The following is a 16,009-nucleotide window of genomic DNA, read 5'->3' as shown; positions in this document are numbered from 1 at the left end:
ATAAAGACATTTCAGATGGGATAATCACCTCGTCGGAAACAAACTCCGGGGACATGTTCCACAGCCTTTGATTGTTAGCTTTTTGTACAAAGTGTCCCAAGGCTGGTGGTGGCTCCAAAGGTGTCGTTAACTGAATACTGTAATTCTCTCTCTTCCTTCTTGAAGTGAGGTCAAAAAGTCTTTTCCTTTTTTGCACAACACATTCTGTAACCTGCAGATCGACGGACCAATGATGACGGGAAGTGGGATTTGGCTGGGGGAGGGGGGTGGAAACGGGAAGGTGCCTTGCTTTCCTTTCGGGGGCGGGGGGGGGGTACTGTTAGACACAATGGGTGAGTGGCCACTTTCCCCCCAACCCTATAAAAAAAAACTTTCTATGGTTCCGCGAGTCCCCAAACTACCGGTGAGGCGTGTTGCGCCAAGGGAGAGAAAACGTTGACAGGAGGAGTGGCGGTGGGAGATTAGGGGAGGGAATTGGTTTCCTCACAGGAAAGGGTCACAGGTCGCCTTCCTTCGAGGGGGCATTTACGGGGTGAGTGCGTTGAAGGCAGGGCAGGACTGAGAAGGCACCCCACCTCCCGACTCCCCTTCCACCCAACCCTGACCCAGGCGAAGAGGTGTTGGGGCGAGACTAACTGCGGCCAAATGGGCTCCTCCCCCCCCCCCCCCCCCCGTCAATGTCCAAAATATGTAAAAGTGTATGGGGGGGTGGGGGCATGCAGAGTTTCAGCTTTGAGGGTGTTGTGTTCCCCCTGGCCACCATAACCAAGGGTTTGCCACCCTTTTGCCCAAGACCCCGTCGACACAGCCTCCCGTCTCCCTCAAAGGTTCCATCGCCTCCTTGTTTGTTTTCACCCAGGCGGTATGTCCTTCCTTCCGGAGGATTTGGGGGAGGGGGGGCAGGCGGGAAAGGGACGAGGAGTTGAGGCAACACACACAAGCATGTGACCTAGTCGCCGCAAGGGAAAAAGGACAAAGAGCGCCTGAGCCTCAGACGGCTGGCATGAGTCAGTCATCCGACGCCTTCTAGCAAAGATTAGTTGCAGTCCCAGAGAACGTTCCGGAAAGCGAGACAAGAGGCGGAATGGTTGCTGAGAATCAACAGAGGGTGAAAACCAATGACCCGTAGCTCATCAGGGGGCGGCGGCGGACCCCCCCACCCCCCACCCCCCGCTTCAAGTGATGGACAAGGACGTAACAATTTGGCAAAAGGAGGTATGGTGGGCTGGGGTGGCAGTGTAGACGTTGTGCTCCTCAACGCTGACTGATGAAGATGCAGAATGGTGGGTAGGTCAGAGGGCACGCACAGCGAAGCCTTGGCAGGGGGATAAGAGAAGATCTGCAAACCGGCCGCATGTTAAAATAGTGAGTTTAGGGACAGTCCCACTGAGGCCCGCACATCCCCTCTGTCACAAAACTCCGAAGGAGTCCAGGGGAAGAGTTTGGTGTCTTCCAACTCAACCGGCCCTCTTGTTGCTGAGTTTGGATCAGTCAGTCGGAGAGAGGGAACATGAGCGAGACACAGAGAGAGAGGGAGAGACAGAAGACGGGCGGTGTAGTCAAAAGCAGAGGCAGGCAGGAAGAGTGACGGTGAGGTTTTTGGCGTTGGATTGATCAAAGAGGTTTCCTCCAGCTCCCAAAGCACCCTTCTCTTCATCTGTGTGTGTGTGTTTGTATTTGTGTGTTTGTAGCAGTGTGTGTCTGCGTTTGTATTTTGTGTTTGTGTATCTTTGTGCTTTTATTTGTGTGTGCCTGCATGTTTGTATTTGTGTGCATGTCTGTGTTTATTTTGTTCTGTGTGTTTGTATCTGGGCGTCTGTGCCTGTGTGTATGTGTGCGTCTGTGTTTGCGTGTGTCTGCGTGTTTGTATCTGTGAGTGTGTGTATGTGTTTGTATTTATTTGTGTGTGTTTGTATCTGTGTTGCTGTGTGTCTGTATCTGTGTTTGTATGTTTTTGTGAGTGTATCTGTGTTTGTATTCCTGTTTGTCTGTTTGTGTTTGTCCCGGTGTTTGTGAGTCGATATTTGTGTGTTTGAATTTGTGTTTGTGTGCGCAAGTGTGTCTATGCATGTGTCTGTATTTGTGTGTGTCTGTACGCTTGTATTTGTGTGTGCATGTGAGTGTGTGTATGGATGAGTGTGTGTTTGTGTCAGTGTGATTCTGTTTTCTATCTGGATGCAAGTGTGTGTGTTTGTATCTGTGCGTGCACGTGAGTTTGTGTGTTTGTATCTGGGCGTGTGCGTGAGAGAATGTGATGTGTTTGTATGCATGTGTGTGTGTGTGTTTGTATTTGTGTGTCTGTGACTATTTGCCTGAGTGCGTGTATTATTGCATGTGTGAGTGTCTGTATACTAGTGAGTGTGCACATTTGAGAGAAAGTGCATTTGTTGTGATTGTGTATTAATGTGTGAGAGAAAATGTGTGTATATCAGTGTATGTGAGATTGTGAATGAGTTTGTGTGTGAGAGATTGTGCTCTGTTTCTGTGCATGTTTGTATCTGTGACTGCATGTTTCTGTTCATGTGTACGTGTGCGTGATTGTGTGAGATATGTGCATGTGTATTAGTGTGCGTATATTAGGTTGTTAGTGTGTATATTAGAGTGTGAGAATGTGTGCATATGTATATTGGTGTGTGTGTGTATGTGTATATTCGTATGTGTGTTTATTAAATGTCTGTATATTAGAGTGAGAATGTGTGTGTGCATATTGGTGTGTATGAGTTTATGTGTGTGTGTGCGAGTTTGTGTGTGTGCATGTTTGTGTGTGTGTATATTAGAATGTGAGCGAGTGTGTGTGTATTAATGTGTGAGCGAGTGTGTGTTTGCCTTTGTGCGAGAGTGGGTATGTGTGTATATTAGTGTGTGTGTGCTTGTGTGTCAGAGTGGTTGTGTGTATATTAATCTGCGGGAGTGTATAAGTGGGTATGCGTGAATGTTTATTAGTGTGTAAGTGTGTGTGCATCTGTGAGAGGGTGTGAGAGTGTTTGTGTGTGAGTGTATATCAGAGTTTGTGAGTGCGCGGGTGTATTAAAGTTGTGTGTGGGAGTCTACTAGTGTGTGAGAGTGCTTGTGAGTGTGAAAGTGAGAGTGTGTGTGTGGGGGAAGAGAGTATGATTGTGAGTGAAAGTGGCTGTGTGCATATTAGAATGTGAGAGTGTGTATTAGTGTGTATGTGTGTGTGTGTGTGTATTAGTGTGCGCATCTGCATCAGGGTGTGTGTGAGAGTGGACGTGTTGTATATTTGAGTGTGTTCTGAGTGTGTGTTAGTGTGCATTAGTGAGTGAATGAGTATGTGTGTGTGCGAATGAGTATGCATGTGTATGTGAGTGCACATGTGTGGATGCCAGAGTGAGTGTGTGACTGTGGGCAGTTCATAGTTGAAGACTGAGGGAGAGATGGGAGGGCCAGACATGAGGTGTGGGGAGACGGTCCTTCCCCTGGTTACCTCGAAGATGGGCTGCTGCATTCAGACGCAGGACAGCAGAACTGATGGATTTCATCATCATCGTCCATTCTGCAATCGAAGGGTAGATATGCAGGAGAGAAAAAAAGACATTCGAGGAAGATTTGCCAAAACCCGAGCTATCTTCTCCAAACACAGGCACACACAAACACACAGACAATACAGACTCTGAGAACAACAAAAACTGCTCAACAATAGAAAGGCAGACTGTACTGATGTTAATCCAACTGCCTGACACTCAGTGACCCCCAACCCCCAGCAGCCTGTGTTACTGACTGTATCTATACTGATGTTAATCCAGCCCCCTCACACTGTCACTCAGTAACCCCTCTCCCCCAGCATCCTGTGTTACTGACAGTATCTCTCCTGATGTTAATCCAGCTTCCTCACACTGTCACTCAGTAACCCCTCTCCCCCAGCAGCCTGTGTTACTGACAGTATCTCTCCTGATGTTAATCCAGCTCCCTCACACTGTCACTCAGTAACCCCTCTCCCCCATCACCCTGTGTTACTATATCTGTACTGTGTTACCGTGATGGGGCAGCATGGTAGCACAACTGGATATCACTGTGGCTTCACAGCGCCAGGGTCCCAAGTTCTATTCTCTGCTGGGTCACTAGTCTGTGCGGAGCCTGCACGTTCTCCCCTTGTCTGCGGGGCTTTCCTCCGGGTGCTCCGGTTTCCACCCACAGTTCAAAGATGTGTAGGTTAGGTGGATTGGCCATGATAAATTGCCCTTAGTGACCAAAAAAGGTTAGGAGGGGTTATTGGGTTACGGGGATAGGGTGGAAGTGAGGCCTTAAGGGGGTCGGTGCAGACTTGATGGGCCAAATGGCCTCCTTCTGCACTCCATGTTCTATGTTTTATGATTTTAATCCAGTTCCCTCACACTCATTCAGTAATCCCTCTCCCATGCACGCTGCGTTACAGACTGTATCTCTACTGATGTTAATCCAGCACCCTCACACTGTCACTCAGTAACCCCTCTCCCCCAGCACCCTGTGTTACTGACTGTATCTCTCCTGATGTTTATCCAGCTCCCTCACACTGTCACTCAGTAACTCCTCTGCCCCAGCACCCTGTGTTGCTGACTGTATCTCTACTGATGTTAATCCAGCTCCCTCACACTGTAATTCAGTAACCTCTCCCCCAGCACCCTGTGTTACTGACTGTATCTGTATTGATGTTAATCCAGCTCCCTCACTCTGTCACTCAGTAACGCCTTTCCCCCAGAATCCTGAGTTTCCAACTGTATTTCTATTGATGTTAATCCAGCTCCCTCACACTGTCACTCAGTAATCGCTCTCCCCCAGCACCCGTTGTAATTGACTGTATCTGTATTGATGTTAATCCAGCTCCCTCACACTTTCACTCAGTAACCCCTCTGCCCCAGCACCTTGTGTTACTGATTGTATCTCTACTGATGTTAATCCAGCTCCCTCACACTGTCACTCAGTGACCCCTCTCCCCCAGCACCCTGTGTTACTGACTGTATCTCTACTGATGTTAATCCAGCTCCCTCACACTATCATTCAGTAACCCCTCTCTACCAGCACCCTGTGTTACTGACTGTATCTGTACTGATGTTAATCCAGCTCCCTCACACTTTCACTCAGTAACCCCTCTGCCCCAGCACCTTGTGTTACTGATTGTATCTCTACTGATGTTAATCCAGCTCCCTCACACTGTCACTCAGTGACCCCTCTCCCCCAGCACCCTGTGTTACTGACTGTATCTCTACTGATGTTAATCCAGCTCCCTCACACTGTCACTCAGTAACCCCTCTTCCCCAACACCCTGTGTTACTGGCTGTATCTCTACTGGTGTTAATCCAGCTCCCTCACACTGTCACTCAGTAACCCATCTGCCCCAACACCCTGTGTTACTGACTGTATCTCTACTGATGTTAATCCAGCTCCCTCACACTGTCACTCAGTAACCCCTCTCCCCCAGAATCCTGTGTTTCCAACTGTATTTCTATTGATGTTAATCCAGCTCCCTCAGACTGTCACTCAGTAACCCCTCTCCCCCAGCACCCTGTGTTACTGACTGTATCTCTACTGGTGTTAATCCAGCTCCCTCACACTGTCACTCAGTGACCCCTCTCACCCAGCACCCTGTGTTACTGACTGTATCTCTACTGATGTTAATCCAGCTCCCTCACACTGTCACTCAGTAACCCCTCTCCCCCAGAATCCTGTGTTTCCAACTGTATCTCTACTGATGTTAATCCAGCTCCCTCACACTGTCACTCAGTAACCCCTCTCCCCCAGAATCCTGTGTTTCCAACTGTATTTCTATTGATGTTAATCCAGCTCCCTCAGACTGTCACTCAGTAACCCCTCTCCCCCAGCACCCTGTGTTACTGACAGTATCTCTCCTGATGTTAATCCAGCTCCCTCACACTGTCACTCAGTAACCCCTCTCCCCCAGCACCCTGTGTTACTGACTGTATCTCTACTGGTGTTAATAGAGCTCCCTCACACTGTCACTCAGTAACCCCTCTGCCCCAGCACCCTGTGTTACTGACTGTATCTCTACTGATGTTAATCCAGCTCCCTCACACTTCATTCAGTAACCTCTCCCCCAGCACCCTGTGTTACTGACTGTATCTGTATTGAGGTTAATCCAGCTACCTCACACTGTCACTCAGTAACGCCTTTCCCCCAGAATCCTGAGTTTCCAACTGTATTTCTATTGATGTTAATCCAGCTCCCTCACACTGTCACTCAGTAATCGCTCCCCCCCAGCACCCGTTGTAATTGACTGTATCTGTACTGATGTTAATCCAGGTCCCTCACACTTTCACTCAGTAACCCCTCTGCCCCAGCACCTTGTGTTACTGATTGTTCTCTACTGATGTTAATCCAGCTCCCTCACACTGTCACTCAGTGACCCCTCTCCCCCAGCACCCTGTGTTACTGACTGTATCTCTACTGATGTTAATCCAGCTCCCTCACACTATCATTCAGTAACCCCTCTCTACCAGTACCCTGTGTTACTGACTGTATCTCTACTGATGTTAATCCAGCTCCCTCACACTGTCACTCAGTAACCCCTCTCCCCCAGCACCCTGTGTTACTGACTGTATCTGTACTGATGTTAATCCAGCTCCCTCACACTTTCACTCAGTAACCCCTCTACCCCAGCACCTTGTGTTACTGATTGTATCTCTACTGATGTTAATCCAGCTCCCTCGCACTGTCACTCAGTGACCCCTCTCCCCCAGCACCCTGTGTTACTGACTGTATCTCTACTGATGTTATTCCAGCTCCCTCACACTGTCACTCAGTAACCCCTCTCCCCCAGCACCTTGTGTTACTGATTGTATCTCTACTGATGTTAATCCAGCTCCCTCAGACTGTCACTCAGTGATCCCTCTCCCCCACCACCCTGTGTTACTGACTGTATCTCTACTGATGTTAATCCAGCTCCCTCACACTGTCACTCAGTAACCCCTCTCCCCCAGAACCCTGTGTTACTGACTGTATCTGTACTGATGTTAATCCAGCTCCCTCACACTTTCACTCAGTAACCCCTCTGCCCCAGCACCTTGTGTTACTGACTGTATCTGTATTGATGTTAATCCAGCTCCCTCACACTTTCACTCAGTAACCCCTCTCCCCCAGCACCCTGTGTAACTGACTGTACCTCTACTGATGTTATTCCAGCTCCCTCACACTGTCACTCAGTAACCCCTCTCCCGCAGCACCCTGTGTTACTGACTGTATCTCTACTGATGTTAATCCAACTCCCTCACACTATCATTCAGTAACCCCTCTCTACCAGCACCCTGTGTTACTGACTGTATCTGTACTGATGTTAATCCAGCTCCCTCACACTTTCACTCAGTAACCCCTCTGCCCCAGCACCTTGTGTTACTGATTGTATCTCTACTGATGTTAATCCAGCTCCCTCACACTGTCACTCAGTAACCCCACTCACCCAGAACCCTGTGTTACTGACTGTATCTGTACTGATGTTAATCCAGCTCCCTCACACTTTCACTCAGTAACCCCTCTGCCCCAGCACCTTGTGTTACTGACTGTATCTGTACTGATGTTAATCCAGCTCCCTCACACTTTCACTCAGTAACCCCTCTGCCCCAGCACCTTGTGTTACTGATTGTATCTCTACTGATGTTAATCCAGCTCCCTCACACTGTCACTCAGTGACCCCTCTCCCCCAGCACCCTGTGTTACTGACTGTATCTCTACTGATGTTAATCCAGCTCCCTCACACTGTCACTCAGTAACCCCTCTCCCCCAGAATCCTGTGTTTCCAACTGTATTTCTATTGATGTTAATCCAGCTACCTCACACTGTCACTCAGTAACCCCTCTCCCCCCAGCACCTTGTGTTACTGATTGTATCTCTACTGATGTTAATCCAGCACCCTCACACTGTCACTCAGTAACCCCTCTCCCCCAGCACCCTGTGTTACTGACAGTATCTCTCCTGATGTTTATCCAGCTCCCCCACACTGTCACTCAGTAACTCCTCTGCCCCAGCACCCTGTGTTGCTGACTGTATCTCTACTGATGTTAATCCAGCTCCCTCACACTGTAATTCAGTAACCTCTCCCCCAGCACCCTGTGTTACTGACTGTATCTGTATTGATGTTAATCCAGCTCCCTCACTCTGTCACTCAGTAACGCCTTTCCCCCAGAATCCTGAGTTTCCAACTGTATTTCTATTGATGTTAATCCAGCTCCCTCACACTGTCACTCAGTAATCGCTCTCCCCCAGCACCCGTTGTAATTGACTGTATCTGTATTGATGTTAATCCAGCTCCCTCACACTTTCACTCAGTAACCCCTCTGCCCCAGCACCTTGTGTTACTGATTGTATCTCTACTGATGTTAATCCAGCTCCCTCACACTGTCACTCAGTGACCCCTCTCCCCCAGCACCCTGTGTTACTGACTGTATCTCTACTGATGTTAATCCAGCTCCCTCACACTATCATTCAGTAACCCCTCTCTACCAGCACCCTGTGTTACTGACTGTATCTGTACTGATGTTAATCCAGCTCCCTCACACTTTCACTCAGTAACCCCTCTGCCCCAGCACCTTGTGTTACTGATTGTATCTCTACTGATGTTAATCCAGCTCCCTCACACTGTCACTCAGTGACCCCTCTCCCCCAGCACCCTGTGTTACTGACTGTATCTCTACTGATGTTAATCCAGCTCCCTCACACTGTCACTCAGTGACCCCTCTCCCCCAGCACCCTGTGTTACTGACTGTATCTCTACTGATGTTAATCCAGCTCCCTCACACTGTCACTCAGTAACCCCTCTCCCCCAACACCCTGTGTTACTGGCTGTATCTCTACTGGTGTTAATCCAGCTCCCTCACACTGTCACTCAGTAACCCATCTGCCCCAACACCCTGTGTTACTGACTGTATCTCTACTGATGTTAATCCAGCTCCCTCACACTGTCGCTCAGTAACCCCTCTCCCCCAGAATCCTGTGTTTCCAACTGTATTTCTATTGATGTTAATCCAGCTCCCTCAGACTGTCACTCAGTAACCCCTCTCCCCCAGCACCCTGTGTTACTGACTGTATCTCTACTGGTGTTAATCCAGCTCCCTCACACTGTCACTCAGTGACCCCTCTCCCCCAGCACCCTGTGTTACTGACTGTATCTCTACTGATGTTAATCCAGCTCCCTCACACTGTCACTCAGTAACCCCTCTCCCCCAGAATCCTGTGTTTCCAACTGTATCTCTACTGATGTTAATCCAGCTCCCTCACACTGTCACTCAGTAACCCCTCTCCCCCAGAATCCTGTGTTTCCAACTGTATTTCTATTGATGTTAATCCAGCTCCCTCAGACTGTCACTCAGTAACCCCTCTCCCCCAGCACCCTGTGTTACTGACAGTATCTCTCCTGATGTTAATCCAGCTCCCTCACACTGTCACTCAGTAACCCCTCTCCCCCAGCACCCTGTGTTACTGACTGTATCTCTACTGGTGTTAATAGAGCTCCCTCACACTGTCACTCAGTAACCCCTCTGCCCCAGCACCCTGTGTTACTGACTGTATCTCTACTGATGTTAATCCAGCTCCCTCACACTTCATTCAGTAACCTCTCCCCCAGCACCCTGTGTTACTGACTGTATCTGTATTGATGTTAATCCAGCTACCTCACACTGTCACTCAGTAACGCCTTTCCCCCAGAATCCTGAGTTTCCAACTGTATTTCTATTGATGTTAATCCAGCTCCCTCACACTGTCACTCAGTAATCGCTCCCCCCCAGCACCCGTTGTAATTGACTGTATCTGTACTGATGTTAATCCAGGTCCCTCACACTTTCACTCAGTAACCCCTCTGCCCCAGCACCTTGTGTTACTGATTGTATCTCTACTGATGTTAATCCAGCTCCCTCACACTGTCACTCAGTGACCCCTCTCCCCCAGCACCCTGTGTTACTGACTGAATCTCTACTGATGTTAATCCAGCTCCATCACACTATCATTCAGTAACCCCTCTCTACCAGTACCCTGTGTTACTGACTGTATCTCTACTGATGTTAATCCAGCTCCCTCACACTGTCACTCAGTAACCCCTCTCCCCCAGCACCCTGTGTTACTGACTGTATCTGTACTGATGTTAATCCAGCTCCCTCACACTTTCACTCAGTAACCCCTCTACCCCAGCACCTTGTGTTACTGATTGTATCTCTACTGATGTTAATCCAGCTCCCTCGCACTGTCACTCAGTGACCCCTCTCCCCCAGCACCCTGTGTTACTGACTGTATCTCTACTGATTTTATTCCAGCACCCTCACACTGTCACTCAGTAACCCCTCTCCCCCAGCACCTTGTGTTACTGATTGTATCTCTACTGATGTTAATCCAGCTCCCTCAGACTGTCACTCAGTGACCCCTCTCCCCCACCACCCTGTGTTACTGACTGTATCTCTACTGATGTTAATCCAGCTCCCTCACACTGTCACTCAGTAACCCCTCTCCCCCAGAACCCTGTGTTACTGACTGTATCTGTACTGATGTTAATCCAGCTCCCTCACACTTTCACTCAGTAACCCCTCTGCCCCAGCACCTTGTGTTACTGACTGTGTCTGTATTGATGTTAATCCAGCTCCCTCACACTTTCACTCAGTAACCCCTCTCCCCCAGCACCGTGTGTTACTGACTGTACCTCTACTGATGTTATTCCAGCTCCCTCACACTGTCACTCAGTAACCCCTCTCCCCCAGCACCCCGTGTTACTGACTGTATCTCTACTGATGTTAATCCAACTCCGTCACACTATCATTCAGTAACCCCTCTCTACCAGCACCCTGTGTTACTGACTGTATCTGTACTGATGTTAATCCAGCTCCCTCAAACTTTCACTCAGTAACCCCTCTGCCCCAGCAACTTGTGTTACTGATTGTATCTCTACTGATGTTAATCCAGCTCCCTCACACTGTCACTCAGTGACCCCTCTCCCCCAGCACCCTGTGTTACTGACTGTATCTCTACTGATGTTAATCCAGCTCCCTCACACTATCATTCAGTAACCCCTCTCTACCAGCACCCTGTGTTACTGACTGTATCTGTACTGATGTTAAATCCAGCTCCCTCACACTTTCACTCAGTAACCCCTCTGCCCCAGCACCTTGTGTTACTGATTGTATCTCTACTGATGTTAATCCAGCTCCCTCACACTGTCACTCAGTGACCCCTCTCCCCCAGCACCCTGTGTTACTGACTGTATCTCTACTGATGTTAATCCAGCTCCCTCACACTGTCACTCAGTAACCCCTCTCCCCCAGAATCCTGTGTTTCCAACTGTATTTCTATTGATGTTAATCCAGCTTCCTCACACTGTCACTCAGTAACCCCTCTCCCCAGCACCCTATGTTACTGACTGTATCTCTACTGATGTTAATCCAGCTCCCTCACACTGTCACTCAGTAACCCCTCTCCCCCAGCACCCTGTGTTACTGACAGTATCTCTCCTGATGTTAATCCAGCTCCCTCACACTGTCACTCAGTAACCCCTCTCCCCCAACACCCTGTGTTACTGGCTGTATCTCTACTGGTGTTAATCCAGCTCCCTCACACTGTCACTCAGTAACCCATCTGCCCCAACACCCTGTGTTACTGACTGTATCTCTACTGATGTTAATCCAGCTCCCTCACACTGTCACTCAGTAACCCCTCTCCCCCAGGGTGCCCCAGCACCCTGTGTTACTGACTGAATCTCTACTGATGTTAATCCAGCTCCATCACACTATCATTCAGTAACCCCTCTCTACCAGTACCCTGTGTTACTGACTGTATCTCTACTGATGTTAATCCAGCTCCCTCACACTGTCACTCAGTAACCCCTCTCCCCCAGCACCCTGTGTTACTGACTGTATCTGTACTGATGTTAATCCAGCTCCCTCACACTTTCACTCAGTAACCCCTCTACCCCAGCACCTTGTGTTACTGATTGTATCTCTACTGATGTTAATCCAGCTCCCTCGCACTGTCACTCAGTGACCCCTCTCCCCCAGCACCCTGTGTTACTGACTGTATCTCTACTGATGTTATTCCAGCACCCTCACACTGTCACTCAGTAACCCCTCTCCCCCAGCACCTTGTGTTACTGATTGTATCTCTACTGATGTTAATCCAGCTTCCTCACACTGTCACTCAGTAACCCCTCTCCCCCAGCACCCTGTGTTACTGACTGTATCTGTACTGAAGTTAATCCAGCTCCCTCACACTGTCACTCAGTAACCCCTCTCTCCCAGCACCCTGTGTTACTGACTGTATCTCTACTGATGTTAATCCAGCTCCCTCACACTGTCACTCAGTAACCCCTCTCTCCCAGCAGCTTGTGTTACTGATTGTATCTGTACTGATGTTAATCCAGCTCCCTCACACTGTCACTCAGTAACCCCTCTCCCCCAGCACCCTGTGTTACTGACTGTATCTGTACTGATGTTAATCCAGCTCCCTCACACTGTCACTCAGTAACCCCTCTCCCCCAGCACCCTGTGTTACTGACTGTATCTCTACTGATGTTAATCCAGCTCCCTCACACTGTCACTCAGTAACCCCTCTCTCCCAGCAGCTTGTGTTACTGATTGTATCTGTACTGATGTTAATCAAGTTCTCTCAGTCTTTCAGTCACCGAGATGGAACATGGTGGGTGGGTGCAATGATGGTCGGTAACAATTAACCACAGGCAAGGAAAATCAAAACTTTAATTTACCTGCTAAAGAGAATTGGGAAGCCATGCAATAACACGAACAAAACAGCACTTTAAACTGAACTCAGGATGGTGCATGGACAAGACACAGGTACACAGATGATCAGTATAGGGAGAACTAACTACTTTTAAATTGCAATTCGTACAGGGTATCGAAATCTCTGTGAATTCCCAAGGAGTGTTTCTGCATTCATGGTCGCCCTGAGGAGTGTGTCCATGTTTACACCGGGGGTTCCCGGGGAATGTGTCTGTATTTACAGGGGGTCCCTGGGGAGCCTGTGTCAATATTAAAGGGGGGCCCCTGTGGGCTGCTTCAATATTTACAGGGTGTCCCTGGTATGTGTCAGTATTTACAGGGGTCCCAGGGGCGTGTGCCAGTATTTACTGGGGTCCCCAGAGAGTTTGTCAGTATTTACAGGAGTCCCCGGGGAGTGTATCAATATTTACAGGGCGTCCCCGGGGAGTGCGTCAGTATTTACAGAGGGTCCCTGGGGAGTGTGTCAGTATTTACAGGGGGTCCCCGGGGAGTGTGTCAGTATTTACAGGGGTCTCCGGGGAGTGTGTCAATATTTACAGGGGGGTCCCCGGAGAGTGTGGCAATATTTACAGGTGGTACTCGGGGAGTGTGTCAGTATTTACAGGGAGGTCCCCGGGGAATGTGTCAGTATTTACAGGAGTCCCCGGGGAGTGTATCAACATTTACAGGGCGTCCCCGGGGAGTATGTCAGTATTTACAGAGGGTCCCTGGGGAGTGTGTCAGTATTTACAGGGGGTCCCCGGGGAGTGTGTCAGTATTTACAGGGGGTCCCCGGAGAGTGTGTCAGTATTTACAGGGGGTCCCCGGAGAGTGTGTCAGTATTTACAGGGGGTCCCCGGAGAGTGTGTCAGTATTTACAGGGCGTCCCCGGGGAGTATGTCAGTATTTACAGAGGGTCCGGGGAATGTGTCAGTATTTACAGGGGACCCGGGAAGTGTGTCAGTATTTACAGAGGTTCCCCGGGCAGCGTGTCAGTATTTACAGGGGGTCCCCGGGGAGTGTGTCAGTATTTACAGGGGAGTCCCTGGGGAGTGTGTCAGTATTTACAGGGGGATCCCGGGGAGTGTGTCAGTATTTACAGCGGGTCCCCGGGGGGTGTATAAGTATTTACAGGGGTCTCCGGGGAGTGTGTCAATATTTACAGGGGGCTCCCCGGAGAGTGTGGCAATATTTACAGGTGGTATTTGGGGAGTGTGTCAGTATTTACAGGGGGGGGGGGGTTCCCGGGGAGTCTGTCAGTATTTACAGGGGAGCCCCAGGGGGTTTGTCTGTATTTATAGGGGGGGTCCCTGGGGATCGTGTCAGTATTTATAGTGGGATCCCCGGTGTGTGTGTCAGTATTTACAGGGTGTCCGTGGAAATGTGTCAGTATTTACAGGGGGGTCCCCAGGGAGTGTGTCAGTATTTTTAGGGGGCTCTCGGGGAGTGTGTCAGTATTTACAGGGTGTCCGTGGAAATGTGTCAGTATTTACAGTGGGTCCCCAGGGAGTGTGTTAGTATTTACAGGGGGTCCCCGGGGAGTGTGTCAGTATTTACAGGGGGTCCCCGGGGAGTGTGTCAGTATTTACAGGGTGTCCCGGGGAGTGTGTCAGTATTTACAGGGTGTCCCGGGGAGTGAGTCAGCATTTACAGGGTGTCCCCTGGGGAGTGTGCCAGTATTTACAGGGGGTCCCCGGGGAGTGTGTCAGTATTTACAGGGTGTCCCCCGGGGAGTGTTTTAGTATTTACAGGGGGTTCCCGGGGAGAGTGTCAGTATTACAGGGGGGGTTCCCGGGGAGTGTGTCAGTATTTACAGGGGGATCCTGGGGAGTGTGTCAGTATTTACAGGGGGATCCTGGGGAGTGTGTCAGTATTTACACGGCGTCCCCGGGGAGTGTGTCAGTATTTACAGGGGGATCCTGGGGAGTGTGTCAGTATTTACACGGCGTCCCCGGGGAGTGTGTCAGTATTTACAGGGGTTCTCTGGGGAGTGTGTCAGTATTTACAGGGAGTCCCCAGGGAGCCTGTCAGTATTTATAGGGGTTCCCCAGGTATTGTCCCAGTATTTGCAGGGTGGTTCACGAGGCGTGTGCCAATATTTAAAGGAGAGTTCCCCGGGGAGTGCGTCAGTATTTATATGGGGTTCACGGGGAGTGTGTCAGTATTTGAAGGGGAGTTCCCCGGGGAGCGTGTCAGTCTTTATAGAGGTTCCCTGAGGAGTGTGTCAGTATTTATATGGGGTTTACAGGGAGTGTGTCAGTTTTTGAAGGGGAGTTCCCCGGGGAGTGTGTCAGTGAGCGCGATAAGCAGAGGTTGAAACCTGTCCAAATTTCCATGGCTCCCAGCTCCAATACCCATCTGGAATGCGCTCTGATGAACAGCGTGCAAGCTGGGTGAGAGGTACGCGACATTCTTTGTGACATCTAGGCACATACGGTACCGGGGTTTGGAGACCAGCCCCTCCCTCACTTTAAGACCTACAAAGCCCATCTTTGCCCAAACAGAATCTGACAAGTGGATGGTGGCACAACAAATCTATGAACTGGCAGGCGTGGGCTTTGATCCCGCAATGAGCAAGCCTCCATCACCCATGTGGATTGGGACAGCTGCCCAAGATTACCTTCGAGGATGTAAATCTCATGGGAGAATGGTGGACATTGGTTGTCCAAAGGGGTTAAGTGATAGCAGGGCAAAGGTGGGTGCACGGGGCTAAGTGGAGGACCAGATGGCAGAATAGGTTTGAGAGGGACCTTTGGGCCTCCTCGTGCTCCTCTGTCACAGGCTCAAGAAGGAGGGGGTGCTGATTGAGTCTCCTCCTGTTACTGTGTAACAGCCTCGAGCGAAGCTAAATGGGCGTCCTCCTGTACCGTGTAACAGCCTCCAGAGGGGCTGAATGGGCCTCCTCCTGTTCCTGTGTAACAGCCTCTCGAGGGGCTGAATGGACCTCCTCTTGTTCCTGTGTAACAGCCTCGAGATGGGCTGAATGGGCCTCCTCGTGTCCTGTGTAACAGACTCGAGAGGGCTGAATGGGCCTCCTCCTGTTCCTGTGTAACAGGCTCGAGAGGGGCTGAATGGGCCCCCTCCTGTTCCTGTGTAACAGGCTCGAGAGGGGCTAAATGGGCCTTCTCCTGTTCTGTGCAACAGCCTCAAGAGGGGCTGAATGGGCCTCCTCTTGTTCCTGTGCATCAGGCTCGAGAGGGGCTGAATGGGCCTCCTCCTGTTCCTGTGTAACAGACTCGAGAATGGGCTGAATGGGCCTCCTCCTGTTTCTGTGTAACAGCCTCGAAAGGGGCTGAATGGCCTCCTCCTGTTCC

General features: G+C 50.0%; 1 long non-coding RNA gene across 2 annotated transcripts in view; it reads right to left on the bottom strand.

Annotated features, from left to right (window-relative positions):
• Positions 1–3,215: 3,215 nt before the first annotated feature.
• LOC119955624 overlaps positions 3,216–16,009 on the bottom strand; it is a 127,471-nt gene continuing 114,677 nt past the window's right edge. For both annotated transcript variants that reach the window (XR_005458505.1, XR_005458506.1), the window contains exon 3: positions 3,216–3,514. This is a non-coding gene — a long non-coding RNA (uncharacterized LOC119955624). The remainder of the gene's footprint in view (positions 3,515–16,009) is intronic.

The sequence above is a fragment of the Scyliorhinus canicula genome, chromosome 21, assembly GCF_902713615.1.
Source record: "Scyliorhinus canicula chromosome 21, sScyCan1.1, whole genome shotgun sequence".
In the NCBI taxonomy this organism is placed as follows: domain Eukaryota; kingdom Metazoa; phylum Chordata; class Chondrichthyes; order Carcharhiniformes; family Scyliorhinidae; genus Scyliorhinus; species Scyliorhinus canicula.
Note: the sequence above shows the minus strand (reverse complement) of the source record. Positions and strands in the feature narration are given on the sequence as shown.